Source organism: Aquarana catesbeiana, linkage group LG06 (genome assembly GCF_042186555.1).
Source record: "Aquarana catesbeiana isolate 2022-GZ linkage group LG06, ASM4218655v1, whole genome shotgun sequence".
Lineage (NCBI taxonomy): Eukaryota > Metazoa > Chordata > Amphibia > Anura > Ranidae > Aquarana > Aquarana catesbeiana.
Window position 1 is genome coordinate 120,778,576 of NC_133329.1, and position 25,967 is coordinate 120,804,542.

The following is a 25,967-nucleotide window of genomic DNA, read 5'->3' on the forward strand; positions in this document are numbered from 1 at the left end:
GAATGTAATAGGAAAAATGATAATGCCTGATGATCCAAGATATGCCTACGTGTTTTCCTTATTTCTCAATTATCCTAATTGGTATTGAATGACTGATTAAATGATTGATCCCATATGAAACAGAAGTGTATAAATATGCTTGTAAAGATCATTATTATTGTATGTGTCTCGCTCTGAAGAAGGGCGCTATCTGTATAGCCTGAAACCATTATGCATTTGACACTGAATGGAATTTGAAATCTCTGAAATCTCTGAATACATTTTAAGTGCAGCAATCCCATCTGATTTTTATATATATATATATATATATATATATATATATATATATATATATATATATATATATATGTAGAACAGTCTTTAACCTCTTCCAGCCTAATGAATGAGGATCTTCAAGCCAAAGACAGCTGACATCCTTCAATATGTAGTGGGTTGTGAGGCATAGTGGGTGCAAAGATGGTGAAAGTCATTGGGTGTCAGAAGGTGAAAGTCATTGGGTGCCAGACACTTCTTGAATGCAAACGAGGTTTTATTTCTTTTGACAGTCCTTTTTATATTTTGAAGGGAAAGAGGGTTAGGGCCAGGACACCCTTAAGTAGTTGCAATTTCAATTAGCAGACTCCGAGACTTCAAAAGGGGGACAGCCGTACAGGGAAAGGCCCCAGCAAGGCTCTACTTCTGCATGTGCAGGATTGCTGTCTCCTATGGCAACAGTACTTAAAAGTTCCTAACACAAAGTTCAACAGTTCACTCAGCTTCACTACAACTTCTATTTGTAGTTCTTCAGCCCCTTGACTTTCTAGTCTCTCACTGGACTCTCTGATTCACTGACTCTGAATCCCGTGAGCTCCTCAAAGCTTTTGTGTGGTATCTCCCTCAAGCGCCACCCACGCTTTCCTGCTGGGTCCCTAGCTTGGCACTCTAGGTACTTTTCAAGCTTCACCCCTGCTAACCGGCTCGCCCCCTGGCTTGATACACAAGGCTGCTCTACAAGTGTCACCTTCGCTGGTTGGGTCCCTGACTTGGTCACCGCCTGAAGTTTCCTGATTCTCCACCGTACCCGTTCAGTGAGAATACTGCTCTGGTACTTGCTTCAGTTACTCACTGTGGTCCCTAGTAAAGGTGGTTGGTCCCTTAGTGGCGACAGCTTCCCTTCTACCTCCAACCACGACAGGTTCTCCGGCCGGAAGAACTGTCACTTTTGGTTGGACTGCAAGCCGCAGTCCCAACCCTCTAACTTCTGGATAGGCCCTCACACAGCCTGGCAGCCAGATGCCCCCAGGATAGGCCTGATCTCCGGCCTAGCAGCCCGGGGCATACGACACACGTCCACCCAGACAGCCGTCCAGGTGGCACAGAACAGAGATCACCTGACTATATAGGTTCTTCCAGCAGGCTAAGGGATACAAGAAAACTCCTGCTCATTGGCTGAGATATTCCATATACCCATAACTTGACCTTGAAATGTCCTTCTCACACCTAATGTCACCAAGTGCCTGGCCGCCTAGTGGCAGAAGAGAAAAATACAACAAGGCCAAACTTAGGGAGAAATCAATGGATCTCTTACAACTATCGACAGTAGCTACTCCTGACAAGGAATTTGATGAGGAGCTCCCTGACTAAACCCCAGGGTGCTACATCCTCCCCCTGCCCAAGAAATTACGTCTTGGCGTTTGCAAAACAATTTTGAGCTTCCAAGCCAGAGAACTTGAGAAAATGTTAGTGGCATACCACATGAATAAGCATTAGTATCAAACACGAAATAGTTAGTCACGTGTGAATTTTAGTTATCAAAATGGTTATTTACACTTTAAAGGCAGAAAAGTAATAACACTGCTCCCTGACTATCTATCTATCTCGTCATTCTGTCTCTTGCAATTCCATGCTCCACAGTCCAGTTCATTGTCAGTCGCAAATTGCAGGACACCGATTCATGTCTCTGCCATGGCATCCATTGTTATTTTGCATACCTTTCACCTCGGTTCCAATCAAGTCGCATCAGCGGTGCACCGATTCATGTCGGCTCGGTTTAGTCATCTCATTCCGTTCCCTGCTCCACAGTCTGGTTCGTTGTTGCAATTGCGGCACACCAATTCATGCCTCTGTCATGGCAAATCATTTTATTTGTTACATTTCACATACCTTTCACTCCGATTCAAATCCAGTTGCATTTGCGACGCACCGATTCATGTCGGTTCATTCTCGTCGTTCCGTCTCTTGCAATACCACGCTCCACAGTCTGGTTCATTGTCAGTCGCAAATCGTGGCACACCGATTTGTATCTCTGTCATGGCATCCATTGTTATTTCGCATACCTTTCACCTCGGTTCAAAACCAGTTGCAATTGCGACGCACCGATTCATGTCGGTTCGTTCTAGTCATTCCGTCTCTTGCAATTCTATGCTCCACAGTCCAGTTCGTTGTGAGTCACAAATTGCGGCACACCAATTAGTGTCTCTGTCATGGCATCCATTGTTATTTTGCATACCTTTCACCTCGGTTCCAATCAAGTCGCATCAGCAATGCACCGATTCATGTCGGCTCGGTTTAGTCATCTCATTCTGTTCCATGCTCCACAGTCCGGTTCATTGTCAGTGGCAATTGCGGCACACCAATTCATGCCTCTGTCATGGCAAATCATTTTATTTGTTACATTTCACATACCTTTCACTCCAATTCGAATCCAGTTGCATCATCCATGCACCGATTCATGTTGGCTTGGTTTAGCCATCTCATTCCATTCCATGCTCCACAGTCCGGTTCGTTGTCAATCACAATTGCGGCACACCGATTCATGTCTCGGTCATAGCAAATAATTTATTTGTTACATTTCGCATACCCTTCACTCCGGTTCGAATTCAGTCACAACCCACTCCCTCACTGGCCGCCTTCCTTATCCAAGGATTTACAGCAGGATTCCATACCGGCCTCATCCCACTATCCCACAAGACTCACGAGTGCAGGAATCTCTGGTCAGCGGCCATCGACGAACAGGCCATAGACCATTTATTACAGGCCGAACTTGACCAAGGCTTCATCATTGGCCCCTTCGCACAGCCCCCTTTCACCATCTGGAGAGTTAGCCCTATTGGGCTTGTCAAGATTAGGGTATAATATATATATATATATACAGTCGTAACAATATGCAAATGGTTAATGTTGTTTCCCAGCTAGATCCCTGTCTCTCCTTGGCCAAGGAAGACGTACCGATTCAAAAACAATGAAATCAAAACAATGCAAAAGCATCCTATCCTATAAGAACATGGTGCAATATGTACACAGTGATTTAAACTGGTCCTCAGCGAAGGGCAGCATAAAGCATAAGAACATCCTATACATGTCTACATTATTTACTTTATTTTGAAAGCAGGCACCATTCTCTTTAAGAATGCCACCCCTTTTCATAATCAGTATAGAACTATAAAATTAGGATGATTAAAAGAAAATAAAAAAGGGAGTTATTTGGGACTTTAAATGAGGAAAGTGGGGCGTTCCAGACCCCTCCTCCATCCCGATTCAATAATGAGGAAAAAAAAAGAGAACAGAGGGTGGGACTTTAAATGAGGCACATGGGAGCAGAAATGTAAATTAAATAAAACAGCAGTTTTTAATGAGTTCATTTTAACATTCATATATTTTTACATATTTATGCACATAGCTATAAATTAGTATTTTGTATTCCATTAAAAAATGCATTCCAACAAGGACTTCTTTTTTTTAGCAAACATATGAGGAAAATAACACATAGAACACATATACAAAGGAATAATGTATTGATGCGTGACATATTAAAATGTCACATGGAAAAAACAGGAAAATCAACAGAGTGGAACATCCATACATGAGTAAGATTGTGTGCACATAACGGTAGTTGAAAGCTCTATGCGTTTCGGGACCTTAAAGCCACTCATCAGGAGCAAAACCGTAGTGACCACCTACGAATAGGGAGAACAATAATATTTTAACTGGTCTGGAAAACAAGTGGGCAAATGTAAAACATGAAACCCCACATAAGTACATTTGACCCACAGGCTTACAAGAATATCTGCGCAGTTGTGGTGTAGCCGTGAAAGTCTAGCTAAAAGTGCCATACCCAGAGCTGAGGGAGCGCGTCCGGGCGATGCAAACCCGGCACAGACAAACCTGGGTGGGTCAGGGTGGGGACAAGGCACAAAAGTGAGTGAAAAATTAGGATCTCTGGGCATGATGCTGATATTTTTATGCGGTTTTTGCTAATAAATATTTTGGAGAAGTTTACTCAACAGGGTGTGTGTATTGTACCTTTTTTTGTTTTTTGTTTTTTGATAGTTGTTCTGCAGATTATCACCCTCCTCATATTATGGAGATGAGTACCTCTCCCCCCTCTTAGGGGTTATTGAGCAAGGCTCCCAGGAATATCCTTCTGGCTTTTGTATCACAGGTTTATTCACCCTAATCTAATGACAGTCTAACACATACTAGTGTTTCCCAGGTCATGACACTGTGTGACAGACTGTCAATGACTCACACACACAGTGTTGACAATATGCCCCCTCACTTACTATATTTCACCCCCAGATCAGATAGGCTAGATCCGGCCCTGCTGAGTGGTCATATGGGGGAGTGTAGTAACCTGTCCTGAGAGGTCATTCGGGGAAGTGAAGTGTTCTGTACTGGGAGGTCATCCTGGTAGGTGAAATGTCCTGTGCTGAGAGGTCATACTGTGAGGTGTAGTGTCCTGTGTTGGTAGGTCATACAGGGAGGTAAAATGTCCTGTGCTGATAAGTCATACTGGAAGGTGAAGTTTTCCTTGCAGTGTCATACTGGGAGCTCTAGTGCCCTGTGTTGGGAGGTGATTCTGGGAGGGTTAGTTTCATGTGCTGGTAGATCATGCTGGAATATGAAATGTCTTGTGCTGGGAGCTTTTACTTGGAGGTGTAGTGTCCTATGCTGGTAGGTCATACTGGAAGGTGAAGTGTCCTGTCCTGTTAGGTCATACTGGGAGGTGAAGTGTATTGTGCAGGGAGGTATTACTGGGAAATGTGTGGTGTCCTGAGCTGGGAGGTCATATGAGGATGCATGCAGTGACCTGTGCTGGGAGGTGTAATGTCTTCTATTAAAACATTATGCTGGGAGGTGCAGCATCCTATGTCTGTAGAGTTTCTAATATAATTCTATTATAATAATGCCCAGTGTGCAGGTTACACAAGGAGGTGTGTATAGAACGTAAGAGGATTTGATCGTGACAATGCCTTGTGGTCAAGTATGGCAAGCGTGGTTTCCTATATCTTTAAACTCTAAGTATGAACTACAATTATGTTTAGGCTATGTCCAGCCCAACAGGTCGTATTGTGGGTGCTGTTGGTTTCCTTGGTTTGCAAAAGAAATATAACCACCCAGTGGTATAGTGATGGTAAGTGTGCAGTTACTTCCAAAATGACTAACTGTATCAGATCATGTTACTATTTTGGGATTTCTTCTTTGGGGCAGAGATTTACTACATATTCTTCCCTCTTTCCATTCCTGACCATTATTCTCCATACAAACATAATCAAAAGAAAAAGTCCAATAATACTTACCTGTGTTGCACAATGTGATGCTGTAGGCTCCCATGGTGGTTAGCCACGTGGCCATATGCTTAGGCATTTGTTACTTGCTCTTACATGAATGGATTAGGGAACTGGCATTCAGGTACAGCTAACCATTTAGAGCCCAGCCATCCAACTGAGATTATTTTACCATCTGTTCATGTGACAAGCCACAAGGGTGGCTCAGAAGAACATTTTCAGCAGTGGCTGTAAAGGGGATGAATGGTCTGGATGGAGTAGGAGGAGATTACATTTGGTATAAATCTCCTTTACGTATCATGGTGTTACACTTCAATATGCTCAGATTGCAGAATCTGGACAAGAGGCTGCTGGTAGTTTTAGTTCTGCAGCTATAGTATGTTAGAGAAACATCTGAAGGGCAATTTCCAGGGATTTAATCATTCAAACAATATATATCAAAGTTCTTTACTGACATGCAAAGTGGCAATACAAAATAACTATCACTTAAGCTTTGTTATTGGCTTTGAATAGAAACTGGGTCATGATTTAAAACTAGTGCTCTAGATAGCTGGCTAAAGCAGCAAGGCTTACATAATCCAGCTTGTATTAGTTCAGTGCAGATAAAGTGGTATAGACAGATCTAATTTGTGGCTCAGGACTGATGTAAGCCAGTTATGGCTAAGTCGCTCTGTCATGGCTCCAAACATTTCCAATTATTTGCATTCCTATTCTCCTACGTGTCTATCCTTTTTAAGCTGTATTTTATTGCCCAATGTTAATGTTTAGTGCTTTCAGGTTACGATCATGCATCTGACATAAAATGTAATTAAATTAAAAAGCAAATGAGAAGCCAACGACAGATTAAAATGATGGGCCTCAGGCATGAGGGAGCTGAGGTAAACTGAAAGAGAGGGGTGAGGAGAGGATAGAATGAAATGCTAGACTGAAAACAATAGTCATTTCATCAGAATTACAGGTTTCGAAATCCTAAAGGCGCATTCCATAATTTAGGATGGAGGGGAACAAAGTCTGTCCTGGATTTTTTATTTTCGTTCTGATGTGGTTTGTATAAAAGCTTCATGTTGTTTTGGGAGAGGTTCAAATAAAGCTTTCTGTCATATTTATATCACAAAGAGCTTTCAGAATAGGGATTCTCCTCTCTGAGTGGCTCTTCAGTCTAAACAGACACTCCCCCTGGTGAAATATAGTTATGAATACCCCTAACCATTCACAAAGGTATTGTACACGTATACATTATACATTATATATACATATGTGATCCATTTCCTCAAAGCCTACTGGATGCAGGTTGAATGATCCAGTGACATCTTATAAATCTTTGGGATCCAGTGTTTTCTTCTAAATCCTTGATGGGGGTCTCACCCATGTTCTTCAAGTATAAGTGCATGCCCCGTGGCTTGGTTTTAGGAAGTGGCAGAATTGGGACCTTGCTGATAAGCAATTACTTTAAGGACTCGTTTACACTGGTGTAATTAAAGTGGTTGTAAACCCTGTACAACCACTTTTACCTACATGTAAGCCTATATTAAGGATTACCTGTAGGTGCTGGAAATATCTCCGAAAACTCCCTGGTTTAAGAGATATTTACGAAAAAGCCGAGCGCCGATGACTACGGCGCATGCGCCGATGTCATCGGCGCATGCGCACTTTAGAAAGGGCACATTTCTAATAGGGGTCATGCCATGACTGGCAGCTCCCGCGCGCATGCCAGCCAGTCACAGAGCCGGAGTTTGCGGTCTCGGAAGGAAGAGGGGCGAAGATGGACGCTCCCTGCTAGTGGGGACAGCAGTGACATCGCAGGCTTCGGAAATAAAGAGGAAGTAAAACCCACCAGGGTTTACTTCCTCTTTAATTAAGAGTACACCCGTTTGAAGGCCATATTTTGCCTGCATGGGATTCACAGGTTAATCTATGTGCAGGTAGTCCCTTTCATGCCAAATGGGATGCAAATACTGCACAGACACAGCTACTGCTCCCAGTTTGTCCCTGAAAGCAGACAATTTGAGTTTGTGGACATGCACTCGCACCTATATGGATGTCAAATTGAAAGCAGTAGCTGCTTCCCAATTGACATGAATGAGACTGCTTGCGTTTCATACAGGCAAACGTTGGCCCTTCTCACGGTCATACGCTTAAGTCCACAAGTGCGAATAGGGCCTTATGCCGCTTACACACGACGGTATGGCATACTTAGTCCGGCGAACCGGAGTCCATCGGACTATTCGATCGTGTGTGGGCTCCAGCTGACTTTTTTTCCCCAAAAGTTTGACGGACCTAGAAATGTAATGCCGCGTACACACGATCGGACTTTACGGCATACTTGGTTCGGCGGACCAGAGTCCGTTGGACAATTCGATCGTGTGTGGGCTCCAGCTGACTTTTTTTCCCCAAAAGTTCGACGGACCTAGAAATTAAACATGTTTCAAATCTTTTCGACGGACTCGAGTCCGGTCAAAAAGTCCGCTCGTCTGTATGCTAGTCCGACGGACAAAAACCAACGCTAGGGCAGCTATTGGCTACTGTTTATGAACTTCCTTGTTTTAGTCCGGTCATATGTCATCACATACGAATCTGTCTGACTTTGGTTGATCGTGTGTAGGCAAGTCCGTTCATTCGGAAAGTCTGCATAAAGTCTGCAGGACAAAGTATGCTCTGGTCGTATGTACGCGGCATTAGGCTGACTTTGTTGCAGTAACAAGCTTTTACGATTTTCTAAGTAAAAATGTTCCCTTTCAGTGGGGCTGCCACCTCACTGAAAGGATTAAAGGCTCATTTAGGTGTAGGGGACTGATAACAGTGGTTTTACTTATCTGATCTTACACCCCCTCCCAGCAACTACTCTCCTCTACTCCCCTACACTGTGGCAATGGACTGTCCCTCTGCGTCCTCATGTCCAATGCAGGGCTATGGGTTTTGCACAATGACATCAGAGGACCTGCGGCTGTTGGAGCATAGGTGAGAAGCAGCTATTGGGTCTGGTTTTGCAGCCTGGAGAGAGCTTGCGAAAGAGGAGGGTGAGGTAAGTAAAACAAATTTTTGCGCATCCCTAGACTTAAACCCAGGTAGCAGGCAATTGTGCTGCAAGTTCGGAAATGACTTGCTAAGCTATTGTTAGACTTGCCAGGCTTCACAAGTTTGTTACACAATTGCAGCAAGTCCATATTGCATGACTCCAGATCAACTTTCTTTGCACACATTCTGCAAGTTCTGATTCAGTTATGTTGTACAATAGTCAATTCAGGCTGAACTTTCATGCTGTAGACTTGCAGAGCTCTTGCTGTAGACTCACCACTGCGACTTGCTCTTCTTAGAGACTTTCCATGCAAATTTGCTACAAATTGGAAAAGTATCAACTAGAACTTGGGCTTCAAGTGCTCTGCAAGTGCACAACTTGCCAGTGAAAATGTGCACCATGTTATCAGACTTACAATTCAACACTGCCACGAATTTGTGGCAAATTATCATTGCTATCTGGGAACAAGCATTTATCTCTTGAGGTGCAGGGGTAGCCCCACTGCAAGGGAACATTTTTACTTTCCTTGGGGTTCAGCTTTAATGCACAGTTAATATGTGCATTCCATTGCAGTGGTGCCATTTATTTATCTACAATATCTGTCAATACACCTGTAATATAGGGCACTACAAAGCACAAAAGTGTAATGTGATTGTGGCACCTACAATATCCAGTGTTTCTTTCCCCTTCTTTTGTGTTCTCATAAGTAGAACTTAAGTGTATCTAAACTCAAAACCAAAAATGCAATATATTGCAGCTTGCTAGTTATTAGTGTGGTAGCTGCATTTGTTTTATTTTATTTTTTTCAATCTTTATTTGCTTTCTTTTCTCCTGGTAATCCTGCAAATAACACACTTCCTGTCCATGGGTGGCTGCATCACTCCACCACTGTATCAATGCGGGAAAATATGGTTGTCACCCTAGGCTGCTCTCCTGATATGGAAATAAGTCTTCATCTCCACTATATGGGGGTTAGGGCAATTGGTGGTTTACAGAGGGTAGCTAGGAAGATATTTTTTGTTTCAGCTCACAGGAAGTGACAAGGACACTACATTTCTGGCAAGATCAGTAGGTATTTTCTGTATTTGCTGAAAATGTTCTTAGCCTGATAAAAAGAAAACCATTGCATCTACCACATCTAAGGATAGTAAGCTGTAAGGTTACATTTTGTTGGGTTTTGTTATTCTTTATCATTTAAGTGGTAGAAATACAGTTCTGTTTACATAGAATAGTCACCTTCCTCCCAGATAGTAAGGGTAACTTGCCACAAATTTGTGGCAGTGTTGAGTTGTAAGTCTTGTTAACTTACTGCACAATTTCACTGGCAAGTTGTGCACTTGTAGAGCACTTGAAGCACAAGTTCTGGTTAACACTTTTCCAATTTGTAGCAAATTTGTCTCTAGCAAGAGCAAAGTTGCAGTCAGGAGTCTACTGCAAGAGCTCTGCAAGTCTACAGCATGAAAATTCAGCCACAGTGACCCCTGTGGTGGGATGACTATTGCACAACATAACGGAACCAGAAATTGCAGCAGACTTGCAGAATGTTTGCAAAGATGGTTGATCTGGAGTCATGCAATGCGGACTTGCTGCAGTTGTGCAACAAACGTATGAAGCCTGGCAAGTCTAACAATAGCTTAGCAAGTCATTTTCAAACTTGCAGCTCGATTGCTTGCTATCTGGGCTCTAAAACAACGACTTTTGTATATAGTAATTTTTTGCTAAAACTATTTCTGATTTCCATTTTGTTCAAATCACATGGAACATTGCAACATTATTTTCCTAGAATTGATTTTGCCACCAACATTCTTATTAAGCACCCAAATTGCACATCAATAAACGCCACCACAGAAAATTCTCCAAGCCTTTTGATAAACAAACTGTTAAATACGTGAAACAGCCTCTCCAAAATGAAAGCTACATAGAAATCAATTATATATGTATAGTATTAGAAAACAAGGCTAAACCTGTTCTGATGTTTTAGGGCCCATAGGGAAATCGGATAAGCTCAGAAAATGTTCTACGCCTTTCAAGTAGAATGTTTGCACATTACAAAGAGGGCGCCAGGAACGTTGCAATCTTGGCCTTGCAAGGAACCGAGTGATGGATAAAAAATGAGAAATACCTCTTAGCACATACATATATACAACACTGGTTCCTTTGGGGAAAAAAGGCAGAGAAACGTTGAATGAGCTTCGAAGAAAAAAGCAAACAAGCAGAATCTCTGTTACACAAGAGTTAAGCAGAATGAAAAACAAATAATTGGATGGATCAGGTAGTGCCACTTTAATCTCTGACAGTGAATATACAAGTCTCATCCTCTGGCACAATGCTCGGTGTGGCTCAGTCTATAGTACTTTGTATCCAAGCCAACACACATAAAAATCTGGATCATGCTGGTTCGTGTCAGGGAAGCTTATGTATCAGAATACCTCGTTGAACTTGTCATTGTGGATGGAAATGGCAGCGCAAAATTCTCTTCAATGCACAATATAACGGTTTATTCTTATTGAATATATGGACTTCCAGGAACAACATGGCTAGCGATTATTTAAAAAAATACCATTGTACATCAGATCAGATTAATGTTAGAAAAAGGCTTGCATTGTGTAAAGTGAACCCATAACAAGGCATTACACAATAAATTAAACAAATTAAAATAAAAACATGAAATAAATACATTAACCACTTGCCTACCAGGCACTACAATGTCGCAATTTGAATGACAATTGCGCGGTCATGCTACACTGTACCCAAACAAATTTTTTTATTATTTTGTTCACACAAATAGAGCTTTCTTTTGGTGGTATTTAATCACTGCTGTTTTTTTTATTTTTTACAAAAAAAAAAGACCAAAAATTTGGAAAAAAAAATGTTTTTTACTTTTTTTTCTGTCAGTAAATTTTGTAACTAAGTAATTTTTCATCTTCACTGATGTGCGCTGATGAGGCGGCACTGATGGGCTGAACTGGTGGGCGTTGATAAGGTGGCACTTATGGGCACTGATGAGGTGGCACTTATGGGCACTGATGAAATGGCACCGATGAACAGGCACTAATATGCCGCACTTATGGGCACTGATATGTGGCACTGATGAGCACTGATAGGCGGCACTGATGGGCACTGTTAGGCGGCACTAATAGGCGGCACTGGTGGGCACTGATAGGTGGCGCTGGTGGGCACTGACAGGCAGCATGGATAAGTGGCATGGATAGGCGGTACTGATGGGCACTGATGGGCATTGATGGGTAGCACTGATGGGCTGCACTGATTGCCAGCACTGACTACCATCGCTAATGGGCACTGATTGTTGGCACTTGTGGGCACTGATTGCTGCCACTGGTGGGCACTGATTGCTGGAATTAGTGGGAACTGGTGGGCACTGTATGGTGATACTGTTTTACTATACTGTAATCAGGGCACTGATGATCAGTGCCCTGATTACATTCTTTCATGTCCCCCTGCATGGAGATGCCGCTGATCGGCTCTCCTCGCCACACACTCTGTCAGTGTGAGGTGAGGAGCGCAGATTACCGGCACTTCCTTGTTTACATGTGACCGGCTGTGATTGGACACAGCTGATCACATGGTTAAAGAGTCGCGGACGCGGCTCTTTACATCGATCAGGATCGGACGGTGTCCTAGCAACACGGCTCAGCCATGCCCCCACGAGAGCGGCCATTCTGGGATGCCGTCATATGATGGCATCCCAGAATGAGAGCTGCACCGCCTCGCCGTCATTTGACGGTGGGTGGCAACCAGTTAAAGATAAAACCTTTTTTTTTCATTTTTGGATTGAATAAAGGAGGGCTATATCTCCTGTAGTTTTTTTTTTTTTTTGCCATCTGCGTTCCATTGGGGAGATTGCCTTTTACTTCCTGTCCTATAGCCAAAACAGGAAGTGGGAGGAAATCCCTGTAAAGTGAGGAAATCTCTGGTTGCCACCAAGGTTCCTAGAACTAGTGTACCCATTAGAATAATTCCCCTCTATTTTGTTCTGATGACAGCCCAAAATTTGGTAAACAGGGCAAATAAAGTGGGTAAAGCTCCCTAAACGGGACAAAGTAGGCAAAAAAAAAAAAAAACAGACAGGAGTCTTCACTTTATCCAAAGGCTAAAAAAAAGTTATGCCTTTTTTTATACTTTAATACTGCAGTTAGGGATCATGCCACCATAATTTGCAGTTTGTGTTTGCATAACCCTATGTATTAGGATGCCTTGTCCCTTCCTAAGCCAATCCCTAATTCATAATGATGGAGGATGGTAATAGGTGGTTCAGGCACCAAGCACCACCCTGTAGGAGCTAAGAGGAGGTGTGTCTGTTCACCATCAATGTGAAAGTTCAGCTTTTTCAGAGCTCTTAAAGCGGTAGAAAACTGCTGTGGTTTTGTTTTGTTTTTTTTGCAACATGCAAGGCAATGTCATAATGTACTAGTATGCATCGCATACTAGCACTTTATGTGAAACTTACCTTAGTACAAAGCCCTCCAGTGACGCACTGTCACCGTTGAAGGTGCTCCCATCTTCACCCGGTCTTCCTTCCGGGTTCGCAGACCCCGGCCGTGTGAGTGGCCGGGGCCGTAACAATGTCACTCCAGCGCAAGCACATAGGAACCACTGTTTATGGCACAGGACTCTGAAGGAATAACCTGGGTGGCCATTCCTTCAGAGCGCATTTGCCAGTGACGTCACCATCTGCATCTACAGTAAATATCTCCTAAACGGTGCACATTTAGGAGATAATTACAGTACCTATAGGTAGGCCTTAGTATAGGCTTACTTATAGGTAAAAATTATGCATGGGAGTTTACATCCAACTTTAACTGATAATCTGAACACAAACCTTTACAGTGAAGGAATGCTCTGGTACTTTAAGGCGAGATTCGTTTTTTCAATATAGTACCTTATGCTGCCATCTGCCATTGTAATGGTGGTCATACACACTTTGATAAATGATTGATTGATTTTCCTATTGATGTCTAGGAAAAATTGATCTATAGTCGACAACCCAATTGATCAATATGCTATAAACAGGGAAGTGGCTTTCAATCAATAGTTAAGATAAGTCTCTAACTTGCAATTATAAGTTATCGATCACATCTTTTTTCCACCATGTTATCTCATAATCTGATTGATCAAAAGATTATTGTATTCATGACCAAAGTACGTCAGTGCTGCCCATTGATGCAAAACAATCGATAAAATTCTACCCTGGACAATCAACTTAATTGAATCATCCTTTTTAGATTGAGTCTAAATAGATCGGAAATGAAGTTTTGAAAACTCGACTGTTTGCGGATTTGATCCTTTTGATCAAATCACACGTCTATCAGATAAATAATCAAAGCATGTGCGGCCACCATAAAGCCTCTGAATGCTGTTTCTGATCACGCTTCATGGTAATTTTGGCAAAATGCTTATGAATTGTGTACCCAGTAGATAACTGGGACCCAGGGCTGCATGTAGAGATCATGCTGCTCTTAGCACACATAACTGATGTGGTAAAGCCCAATAAAATTTTAGGAAAAATATTAATGTATGGATTCCCCTGGCTTCTAAAAAAAAAAAAAAATAGAACCAGTATTCTTAACTGATTTCTGAAACTGAAACCCCTCCCCAGATTTATTAACCAAGTGAAGCGGCTCTGCTGCTCTTCTGGCATGAATGGTGCCCATTATAATTCAGTTCACTTCCTGTGAGCCCAAGGGGACAAGGCTCCCTAGAGTCACAGGAGAATTCTGCAGTGACCAAGACAATGTCACCTGGTTCAGCTTTTTAGAGCATTTAGGATACACTCACTGCAGGAGAAAAAAAAAGGCAAAGAGGGACCAGACCAATGACACCTGGTAAAAAGGTTTGTATATAGATTTGTTATTTTACTTTAATAGATGCTCCAAGCAAAGTGGATTTGCTGGAATGAGCATTTTTTTGGAATAATAGATATTGCTGGAGTCAAGATCTCCAATGGCTGCAAACAATTGCTCAATTCTGTATCTCATGGCAAAAATAAAAACCTCTCCCTCTATTTCATTGATTATAGATCGTTAGATCCCTGGGGGGATTGGGAGTTTCTGGTATATTGAAATAGTATTATGTGAAACATTTAACACACTTAGGGGTTGATTTACTAAAGGCAAATACACTGTGCACTTTGCAAAAGCAGTTGCTCCAGAGCTTATTAAATGAGCAGAAGCTCTGCTAACTTCCATCATCCAATCATGTGCAAGCAAAAATGCTGTTTTTTTTTATTTTTCTTGCATGTGATTGGGTATTCTTTGCAAAGTGAAGCTTTATTTAATTTACTAAGCTCTAAAGCTACTGCACTTGCAATGTGCAAAGTCTACTGGCCTTTAGTAAATCAACCCCTTAGCCTCTTGGGCAACACTATGGTTTTGTAATCACTAGACAATAATAAAAAATAAAATACATTTTGTCTGGAACCCATTAACACAAACTCTTTGCTTTGGAGTTCAGGATGTATGATTCAGATTCTGCTCTCCATGCTCCAATGGAATTTACTAAATCCATATGGAGAAGCACTGGGGAATCACTACTGACTTCCTCTTTAGGTACCCCAAATATCCTTGATAGTCTGTGCAGTGATACAGCCCTGAAGAACAAACGTTTTGTTTTGATTTGAAAATTTAGTAGACCACCACACACACAGACTCTTGCTGTTGCAAGGACAAATCTGACCTTTCTCTTTCATCTATCTACAGTTATCCTCAAATTTGACATTTTGCCCAGTCTCTTATGAAGGATCTTGCATTTACCCAGCTCACACTCCCTTTGATAAAAAATGGGCAGAAGGACCTTGTAGGAAGGCTTTATTCTCTGATATATATAAAGAATGCTAAGCACAGTCTTGGAAGAGCCGTTTCCTAAACATTCCTATATGTTGAAATGGGAGCAGGTGCTGGGACATGAGCTTTCCTTGGAGATTAGGCAGATACATTGGTCTCAGGCACATAAGAGCTCCAGCTACACAACTTACAAAGAAAATGCATATGAAATTTTGATGCACTGGTATTACACCCCAGAGCTATCTACGCCACAGTTAGTGACTTATGCTGGAGGTGTCACTTGGAAGTGGGTACTTTGTATCATATCTTATGAACCTGCTCGGGTATTACACCCTTTTGGAAGAATGGTAACTCCCTACTTTCCAAAGTGGCTGAGACATTGATATGCCTTGAACCCGTGACACACTCTCTGGACCTTCTGATAAGAGGTGTGGGAAAAAAATAAAAATAAAAAATACAACATATCCTTACAGCGATGAGTTGCCTGATTACCACTAGATGTAAACAAACAACTCTCACTACTATGTCTGACCTACTGAATTCAGTTAAAAAGGTGAGGCATATGGAGCATCTTACAGCGATACAAAATACACTGGATATATTTAACATTGTCTGGAGCACTTGGGATATTTTTACTTAATTCTAAACAAGAGTTAAACGTAACCTATGTTAGGCACGCTGAGTGGTTCTCGTCCTCTTTCTCTACTATGTTTTATTTTCAACCTTTATTGTATCATGCTTTGGAGCATATCCCCATGTTTCTCACCTTTAATATAATTATTTATCATTATTATATACCTGACTTCATCTCATGTCTGTCGGCCTCTTGTACATTATTAGGGAGGTCCATTTACAATCTTGATATAGGATTTAACATTTAGATGACTGCAGCTCAATTTTTATATTTTTATTACATTTTATAAATTCACTGAAGCTTTCTGGATACTATGATATATATATATATATATATATATATATATATATGTATATATATATATATATATATATATATATATATATATATATGTATGTATATATATATATATATATATATATATATATATATATATATATATATATATATATATATATATATAGACACTATATTACCGAGTATTGGGACGCCTGCCTTTAGACACACATGAACTTTAATTGCATCCGAGTCTTAGTCCGTAAGGTTCAATATTGAGTTAAGCCAGTCAAGTTCCTCCACCCCACACTCGCACATCCATGTCTTTATGGACCTTGCTTTGTGCACTGGTCCAAATCATTTGGTGGAGGGCGGATTATGGTGTAGGGTTGTTTTTTCGGGGGTTTGGCTTGGCCCCTTAGTTCCAGTGAAGGGAACTCTTAAGTCAATCGACACAAGACATTTTGGACAATTTCATGATCCCAACTTTGTGGGAACAGTTTGGGGATGGCCCCTTACTGTTTCAACATGACTGCGCAGTGCATAAAGCAACGTCCATAAAGACATGGATGTGCGAGTTTGGGGTGGAGGAACTTGACTGGCCTGGAAGAGTCCTAGAAGAGTTGAAGCTGGTATAGATGCAAAGGGTGGGTCAACCTAATATTGAACTCTATGGACTGAGACTGGGATGCCATTAAAGTTCATGTGCGTGTAAAGGAAGGTGTCCCCGTGTATATACAGTACTGTGCAAAAGTTTTAGACAGATGTGAAGAAATGCTGTAAAGTAGGAATGCTTTTAAAAATATATATTTTAATTGTTTATTTTTATCAATTTACAAAATGCAAAGTGGGTGAACAGAAGAAAAATCAAATCAATATTTGGCGTGACTACCCTTTGGCTTCAAACCAGCATCAGTTCTTCTAGGTACACAGTTTTTGAAGAAACTATGCAGGTAGGTTGTTAAAAATATCTTGGAGAACTAACCACAGACCTTCTGTGGATGTAGACTGCCTCAAATCCATCTGTCTCTTCCTGTAATCCCGATAGACTCAATAAGGTTGAGTCTCAACATCATAGAGTCTGTCTGGGTATACATGAAGACACAGATGGATTTGAGGTAGCCTACATCCACAGAAGATCTGTGGTTAGTTCTCCAAGATATTTTGAACAACCTACCTGCTGAGTTACTTCAAAAACTGTGTGCCCAAGCACTGTGTGTACCTAGAAGAATTGAAGAATTGATTACGCTTTGAAGGCAAAGGGTGGTCACACCAAATATTAATTTGATTTGGATTCCTCTTCTGTTTATTTACTTTCTATATTGTTAATTGATGAAAAAAAAACTATTAACAATTCTATTTATTTTTATTTTTACTTTCTTATTTATTTTATTGCAATATTTCAAGTATGAGGTACAAACTAGAGCCTATTGGGCATACCCAGACTTGAACATACAAACTACGAACATAACTAAAACAAAAACAAAGAAAAACAACAAATAAAAACTTGGTACGCTCGAACCACATATGCCGGCTGAAACATTAATGATTTTCCCAACTAATCTTCAGAGCCTAGTTCACTATGAAGATAAATACTCTCTCAGAATTTAGATACCCAGAAAGTTATCTATCTAATGTAACATGAGTTCAAAGTCCTGTTAACTAAGAATTGGTGATTTACAATACGGAGCATATTCTAGTCATCTAGAGAGTCTACATTTGTAGACAGGGATTCCACCCAAATGTCCCATTTTTTAGCACAACCTCTAGACAAGTAACACTTCGATTTCTGAAAGCATTTTTAATTTACAGCATTTTTTCACACCTGCGTAAAATGTTTGTATATAACATATATATAACATTTCTAGACAGGATGTTTTCTCTGTTATAGTATGATTTTATTTATTTGCACATGTATAGATTGCCGGCCCGTCCATTAGGGGTGCCCGGGCACCGCCTCCTCTATCCACGCCACCCCCTATATGAATAATGGATAGATTCATGCATAGCATGAATCTATCAACGGCCACCGCGGCCACCCCCTATTCATGCGTCCAGCCCCTTTCAGGATGCCGGGCACCTGAATTGCAGCGTGGGGGTGTTTTTTTGAAGCCCTGATTAGAGCCATATGCTCTAATAGGCTTCAAAATAGGGTGGGCTCGGAACGCAGAGCATTGCGCCACGAGCCCACCCAGGTGTTACAACAGCAAATGAATATTCGCTGCTGTAACACTGACCTGTTTTCTGATTGGCCAAAAAGATAAGACTCCCGATTGGCCACAGAGGAGGAGGGAGGAAATGGAAGCCGCCGATGCCAGTGGAGAGCAGAGGAAGGGAAAGCTGTCACGGCCACCGCTCCCCCCCACCACCGCCGAGCAAGGGAAGCTGCCGGTGAAGCACTGCATAGATGGGGTAAGTATACCAGACCCGCCTGCCGACCGACCGACCGACCGATGACCACCACTGCTTGTATGTGACCTTTTTATGCTAAAACCTATAGATAAACGTTCAAACAGAAAAGCTATTATATGTATTTCAGATGGAATAGGTAGTGGACTTCTAACAAAAAGAAACATAGGTAAGAAAACATTTTGACATCTTTGGCTTCATTTATTCAAACCTTATCAATTGACAGACAACAATCAAGTGCACAATATTTTCCATGCACATAATGGCATCAAACTAGAATAATAACCTATGACCTCCAACTGCAATCTCACTCTCAACTTAACCTTTACCCTGTAACTCTTTGGATGAGGCCTCCCTCCCTTCCTTCACATAACGCCACACATACTGGATTATTCCAGAGAGATATCCAGAGGTTATCAGACAAGCCAAAAGAAAAAAGTAAATACGGTTTATGAAAGTTGAACTTTTCCACTTCCCTTACCTTATAAAACATCCCTAAGAGCAGGCCTACAAGTACTCTGTGGAAAAAAGCCGTGAAGTGGTTCAGAACTTCTTTTGACAACAATGAGCTCCATTGCAAGAGCATACTGCTTTCAAAGGCTAAAGCACTTAAAGCTGATGTTCCATGTTTGTTTGACCGCTGGCGACAGTGCCGAGATGGCCTCTTATATCTTATTTATACTCTTCTGATAGATCTTGAACTTGAATTTCTGGCTATGCCCATCGCTGTAGCCATTAGGAAGTCATACAAAGCAGTCGTATTACCGCAGCTACTTTCTCTGTAGTTAAAAAAAGATTTCAGAGGCATTTTTGAATTTCGTGGGTAAACAAAGTGGCAAAAAGTTGGCCAATACACCCATTTAACTCATTAAAGAAAACAGGACCTACTGAAAACAGTGTGGGGAATGCACTAAAATTGGAGTAGACAGAATTTGGAGCAGCTGTGCATAGCAACCATCAGCTTTTAACTTCAGATTATTCAGTTAAACTTTGAAATGAAAACAAGAAGCTGTTTGGTTGCCATGCCTAGATGCTCTAGCTTCTACCTGCTCCATTCTTAGTAAATTACATTCAATGTATTTTTTCCTGCCCATGTGAAGAAACCCTTCAAAATGGCTTCAGTATGAAGGATGGTTTGTGAAATAGGGATCAGGGATCCTGCAATCCAGGAGATATTATTACCTATTGGACTAAACCTAATAGTACCTATCCAACACTTGAATATCACTTTAAGGCTGGGCTCACATATGCTGCGGCCGCGGTTCACAAGATGGGGTCCAGTGCATCCCTGTTCACCGGTTCAGGTGCCTATCAGGTCCGAATTTTTGCCTGAATTTGCACCTGAATCGGAACCAAAGATGCACAGGACGCTTTTTAAATGCAGACCGCGGCCGCCCCGGAGCTGTCTGAACCAGCTTCATTAAGAGCCAGTCACACTCTCCTGCCATGCGAATCGGATGAGGGGAAACCAGTTTCCAATTTGCATATGTGTGAACCAGGCCTCAGGTAAACTTTTGAATCTGACGTTTGGCTTGAGTGACCTAACTTAATCTAGGCATACGCTAGTATATTTTAACTTTTTCGCTGCCAGAGCCATTTTTGCATTTTTTGCACACATGTTTAAAAAATTATTTTAGGGCTGAATATTAAATAAAACCCCCAAACATTATATATTTTCTGGAAGCAGACACCCTAGAGAATAAAATAGTGGTAGTTCCAATTTTTTATGTCACTTGATATGTCATTTGATATTACCACAAATGTCTAGGAAACCCAAACTGTCAGTAAAAAAACACACTAAAGTGAATGTTAGGGAAAACAAACATAATAAACTACCCACGTTTTTGGTAAAATATAAAAGACAAGGTTACATCAAGTAAACAGTTACCAATAATGTCAAACCTTAAATCTGTATGCGCCTATGAAAAGGTGACAAACTTCAGTACCCTATATTTTCTATAGGCAAAACTTCAAAAGCCCCCTATAGGTCATCAGTTTAGTGTTACGGAGTTCTTGTGTTAGAATTATTGCTCTTACTCTGGCATGCGCGGCCATATGTAACATGTATCGTAACTGACGTTTTCACGCATAGGCACCCATGAGTTTACATTCGTGCTTGCATGTATGTGGGGGTAGGGGGCCTCAAAAGATTTTTGTAGGGGGATTTTATGTGCTTGGGTGTTTGCTTAACTTTTTTTTATCACATAGGGGACAAATAGTCCGCTAAGTGATGATTTTTAGGTGACAGGTTCTCTTTAATGAGACATGCTGGGTCTTTTAAACTCTAAAAGGCCTTGCATGTCTCCTCTAGGCTCCACTGAATATATTGCAATGTAGATCGCAATGCAATACATCCCCTCCCGACTATGCTAGCTGGGAACATTGAGAGCCTGACCCGGAAGTGACGTCATACACGTTGCTTTCTGGGTCACAAGCGTGTCTGCTCTTCTTCTTCCCCTCCACCCTCCGGCACCCGCCATGTTGGTCCCGGGCCTGCAGGCGGGCGAGCGAAGCCCGGAATCCATGGCAGGGTTGTGCACGCAGAGGGTGCCCTGGTACCGGGGGTGTGTGGAGGCAATCGGACAGCAATCTGAATGCATCCACCTGATAGGCAGGAGTCTGCCCATCAGTTTTACACACAATACCAGTGGCTACAGCAGGCATATATTAGGAATATGAAGTGTTAGGGTAACAAATGCTTTAAAAGCTCTAACTCTTCCGTGTAACTGCAATGAGCAAGCTTCTGACACCCCCTCCTCCCTCCTTCTCTATTGAGAAAAGTTTTTTCATAGTGCACACTACATGTAACTCAGTCTTTGTTTTACAAAGTTTTTACTGAGTTTTTAGTTTTTTTGTGTGTTTTTTTATGTTATAGACGGGTGGTACAAAACAAACTGATATACATTAAGAAATGCTCCCAACTGTCCATGATTTCGAAGGACTGTCCCTGATTTGGAACAAAGTCCCTCTTCATAAAGGAATAGTAGTGGTAAAAAAAAAGCACTTGTGGCTTTAACTAATTTTTTTTTTTTGTATAATTCACCTTCAAGGGGGCGTGGCAGGTGGTGTGTCCTATGCCTACATACTTTTGCTAATTGGTCTCCCTTGTTCCCATCTCCAAAAATTGGAAGGTATGAGTAAGGGAGGGTACAAAGAACATTGGAGGCAAAAAGAAAATAGTTACAATTCCATCAGATATATGGTAGTAGCGCATGAATGTCACAATTCAATTCAGAGATACCTACAAATGCATTAGTGAAACATCATTGTAGTTCTAAAAGCAGTACAGTAGAAATAATGGCTTTTGGTCAAAACTTTCTTCCCCTTTAAGCAAGCCGGCTGTACCCATTCTGTACCTTCAAAGCTCTGTGGCAGAGCCCGGGCATGCACAAGGGAGTGACATCATCCCAGTCTTGGCCATCCATACAGCCGGAGTCTGCGAACCCAGAAGGAAGACAGGGTGAAGTTGGAAGCGCCGGGGAGCTGTGACAGCGCCGCCCTGGAGGGCTCTGTGTCCAGGTAAGTCTGTCATACTGTGCTAGTATGCAGCGCCTACTAGTACATTCTGACTTAAACCTGCAGGGGGGCACAATTTTTTGGATCACTCCAGCCGTTTCCTATCGTATATGTAAACTCTCACCTTGTAAAACAACCCATTCAGTGTAAAATAGAAATGAAAGGCAAAACATTTGGGTATAGATATAAAAAAACATTATAGACACTGTTTTGCCCCCCCCCTTTTTTAATATGTGATCACATTCCCTCTGCTCCCAGCTACATAGGAGATAGGGGAAGAGAAACAGGAGCACGCTAAACTTCCTAGTCTGTTCATTGGAGGAGAGCAGGCTGGGCTCTCAGCAGCTAGAGAACTGACCACGGTGTGTTCTCCTGCTTAGTGCGGTCAGTTTAATAAGAAAGCAGAGGGACTGGTAGGAACACCAGGGATTTCACATAAAGGAAGCAATACAAAAAAAAACAGGATACTTTTTCATACAAGTACATGGTACAGCAGGCACTTATCAGAAATATGAAGTGTTGGGTTTACATACTCTTTAACTACCTCAGCACCAGAAGTGCAGTTGCCTGCAAAACATGAGACATACTTACATATTATGAGTAAATTAGGTCATCAAAACTGTAGAGAAGATTGTTTTCTTTTTTCTGGCTAAATTTCAGCTTTAAAGGGAGTGCCAGATTTAAACTTGAAAAGCAGCCTTGGAATATATATAGTGCAAAATAGAATCTTTATAGGTTGTACAATTATACTTACACAGAATGCATGAAGGTAAAAAACCTTCAGCCTTTACAACCACTTTAAAGTAAATTTGCATTTTTATATAACTGGTATCACAATTGTAGAGTGGCAGCTTTATTCTGTATATTTTTGCCCTAGAACAGATTATTTTTGATCTTATGTTCAATTTAATTTACTGCAGCATCTTTGTTTGTGTCGCAACATACTGTGCTGAAAAAAAGTACTGTATGCACACATAGTTACATAGTAGGTGAGGTTAAAAAAAGATAGAAGTCCATCAAGTCCAACCTATGTGTGTGATTATATGCCAGTATTACATTGTATATCCCTGTATGTTGCAGTCGTTCAGGTGCTTATCTAATAGTTTTTTTTAAACTATCGATGCTCCCCGCTGAGACCACCGCCTGTGGAAGGGAATTCCACATCCATGCCACTCTTACAGTAAGGAACCCTCCACATAGTTTAAGGTTAAACCTCTTTTCTTCTAATTTTAACGAGTGACCATATGTCTTGTTAACTGCTTGCCGATCAGCCGCCGCAGTACTGTGGCAACATGGCTCGGCTGTGTGAATCGCCGTTATGTTACGTCGCTCCCTCTGTTTGCCAATAGGCGCCCGCAGCTTGCCCCCGGAGCCGATGCTCGTAACACGGCGAGAACCGGGATCTCTGTGTGTAAACACAGAGATCCCGGTTCTCTGAGGGGAGAAGTGACAGATCGTCTGTTCTTACAACGTATGAACAGCGATCTGTCATCTCCTCTAGTCAGTCTCCCCCCCCCTTCACATAGAACACACACTAGGGAACACAATTAACCCCTTGATCGCCCCCTAGTGTTAACCCCTACACTGCCAGTGACATTTTTACAGTAATCAATGCATTTTTATAGCATTGATCGCTGTATTAATGCCAATGGTCCCAAAAATGTGTCAAAATTGGCCGATATGTCCGCCATAATGTTGCAGTCACGATAAAAATCGCAGATCGCCACCTTTACTAGTAAAAAAAAATAATAATAAAAATGCTATAAATCTATCCCCTATTTTGTAGACGCTATAACTTTTGCGCAAACCAATCAACATTGCGAATTTTTTTTACCAAAAATATGTTGAATACATATCGGCCTAAACTGAGGAAAAAAATTGTTTTATTTATATATTTTTGGGGGATACTTTGATAGCAAAAAGTTAAAAATAATGCTTTTTTTATAAAATTGCCCCCCTTTATTTATTGTTTATAGCGCAAAAAATAAAAAACGCAGAAGTGATCAAATACCACCAAAAGAAAGCTCTATTTGTGGGAAAAAAAGAACGTCAATTTTGTTTGGGTGCAACGTCGCACGACCGCGCAATTGTCAGTTAAAGTGACTCAGTGCCGTATTGCAAAAAGTGCTCTGGTCAGGAAGGGGGTAAAATCTTCCGGGGCTGAAGCAGTTAAACTCCCTTCTGCAAAAAAGTTTTATCCCTATTGTGGGGTCACCAGTACGGTATTTGTAAATTGAAATCATATCCCCTCTCAAGCGTCTCTTCTCCAGAGAGAATAAGTTCAGTGCTCTCAACCTTTCTTCATAACTAATATCCTCCAGACCCTTTATTACACCGCAATACAATGGTGTGAACTGATATCACAGCAATCAATTAAAATTGCCTTGTCTTTGCATTAGAACTGTGGCGGGCATGGCTGTCCACCACAACCCAACGCAAATGGTGTGAATGGGCATAATGCAAAATTGCACTTTCTTACAGTAGTATGCACAAACTTATTAAAGTCTACATAATAAAGCACATTTAAATGTAATGATAAATTAAAACAAGGCACATATTTTTTTTAAATTTCTAATGCTCTGTGTCGCACAAAGTCTCGCTAGACAGATAAACATGTTCAGTATAAAACTTCACTCCTAGTGAGAACGCAGTTGGGGAAAGCTGCTTTAGGTCCATCAGATAATTGTATTGTAAACAAAATATTGGGCAACATGTCCAACCAGCTATTGAACCATGGCTTGTTTATCTCTCTGGCTGTTTTCAATTAAATTAATGCTTCCCACCAGCTTTTTTCTAATTAAATGAACCTTAGGAACCGTGGAGATACAACCATCACTTCTGTTTGTGTACTTTATCAGTGGAATAATGATAGCCTCGCATAATTTAGTGTCCATAAAAAGGACTGGTTGATATGGATAACAGGTATATTGCTGAGACAGTGGGGTTGCACAATCACTTTTTGCTCTGGATTCCTTCATTGTATAACCACTCACAGAGGTGTAACTATAATGAACTAGATGGCAGTAATTCCTGGGCCAACAGGATTCAACCCCTCTGAGCCCTAATCCCTTCTCTGCTCGGTTGCCACCCTTTCTCTACTTAAATATCTAATTTTGGGATCTCCATTGATTATTCTATGCTTGGGCTTCCGGTGATCCCTGTATAAAAAAAAAATAATATATTTTTTAGATGGAGAAGTTAGGTCACCTAATAGTGCCAACAATTTTAGGAAAATGAAACACAACGATCATGCGTCTGGCATTGGAGATAGAAAAGAACATAATGGGGTGGATTTACTAAAGGGAAACAGACTGTGCAGTTTGTAAAGTGCAGTTGCTCCAGGGCTTAGTAAATGAGCAGAAACTCTGCTGACTTCCATCATCCAATCATGTGCAAGCAAAAATGCTGTTTTTTTTATTTCATTTTCACGTGATTGGGTACTCTTTGCATGGTGAAGCCTTACCTCATTTACTAAGCTATGGAGCAACTGCACTTGCAGAGGGTAACTGCAAGTCTATTTGCCTTCAGTAAATCAACCCTCATTCATGAAGGTGTCTAAATTAAAAATTATTGAGATGCATCTAATTATCCTCTGATCTTCCTGATTTGCATACTTACTATAGATCAGCAAACGCATTAAAAATAGAGATTTGGAAGACCTTATCTTAGACAAAAATACCTGATTTGTGCTGTATACTGCGCTGGACTTACTAGCTCAGTCACTAGTCATAGATTGGTGATAAATGTGGATGGGTGGAGAGAGTTCCTCC

The 25,967-nt window shown here is 41.3% G+C and overlaps 1 protein-coding gene across 9 annotated transcripts in view; it reads right to left on the reverse strand.

Moving 5' to 3' along the window:
• Positions 1-25,967, reverse strand: part of ELFN1 (extracellular leucine rich repeat and fibronectin type III domain containing 1) — an 855,107-nt gene that overhangs the window by 291,124 nt on the left and 538,016 nt on the right. The window lies entirely within an intron of this gene.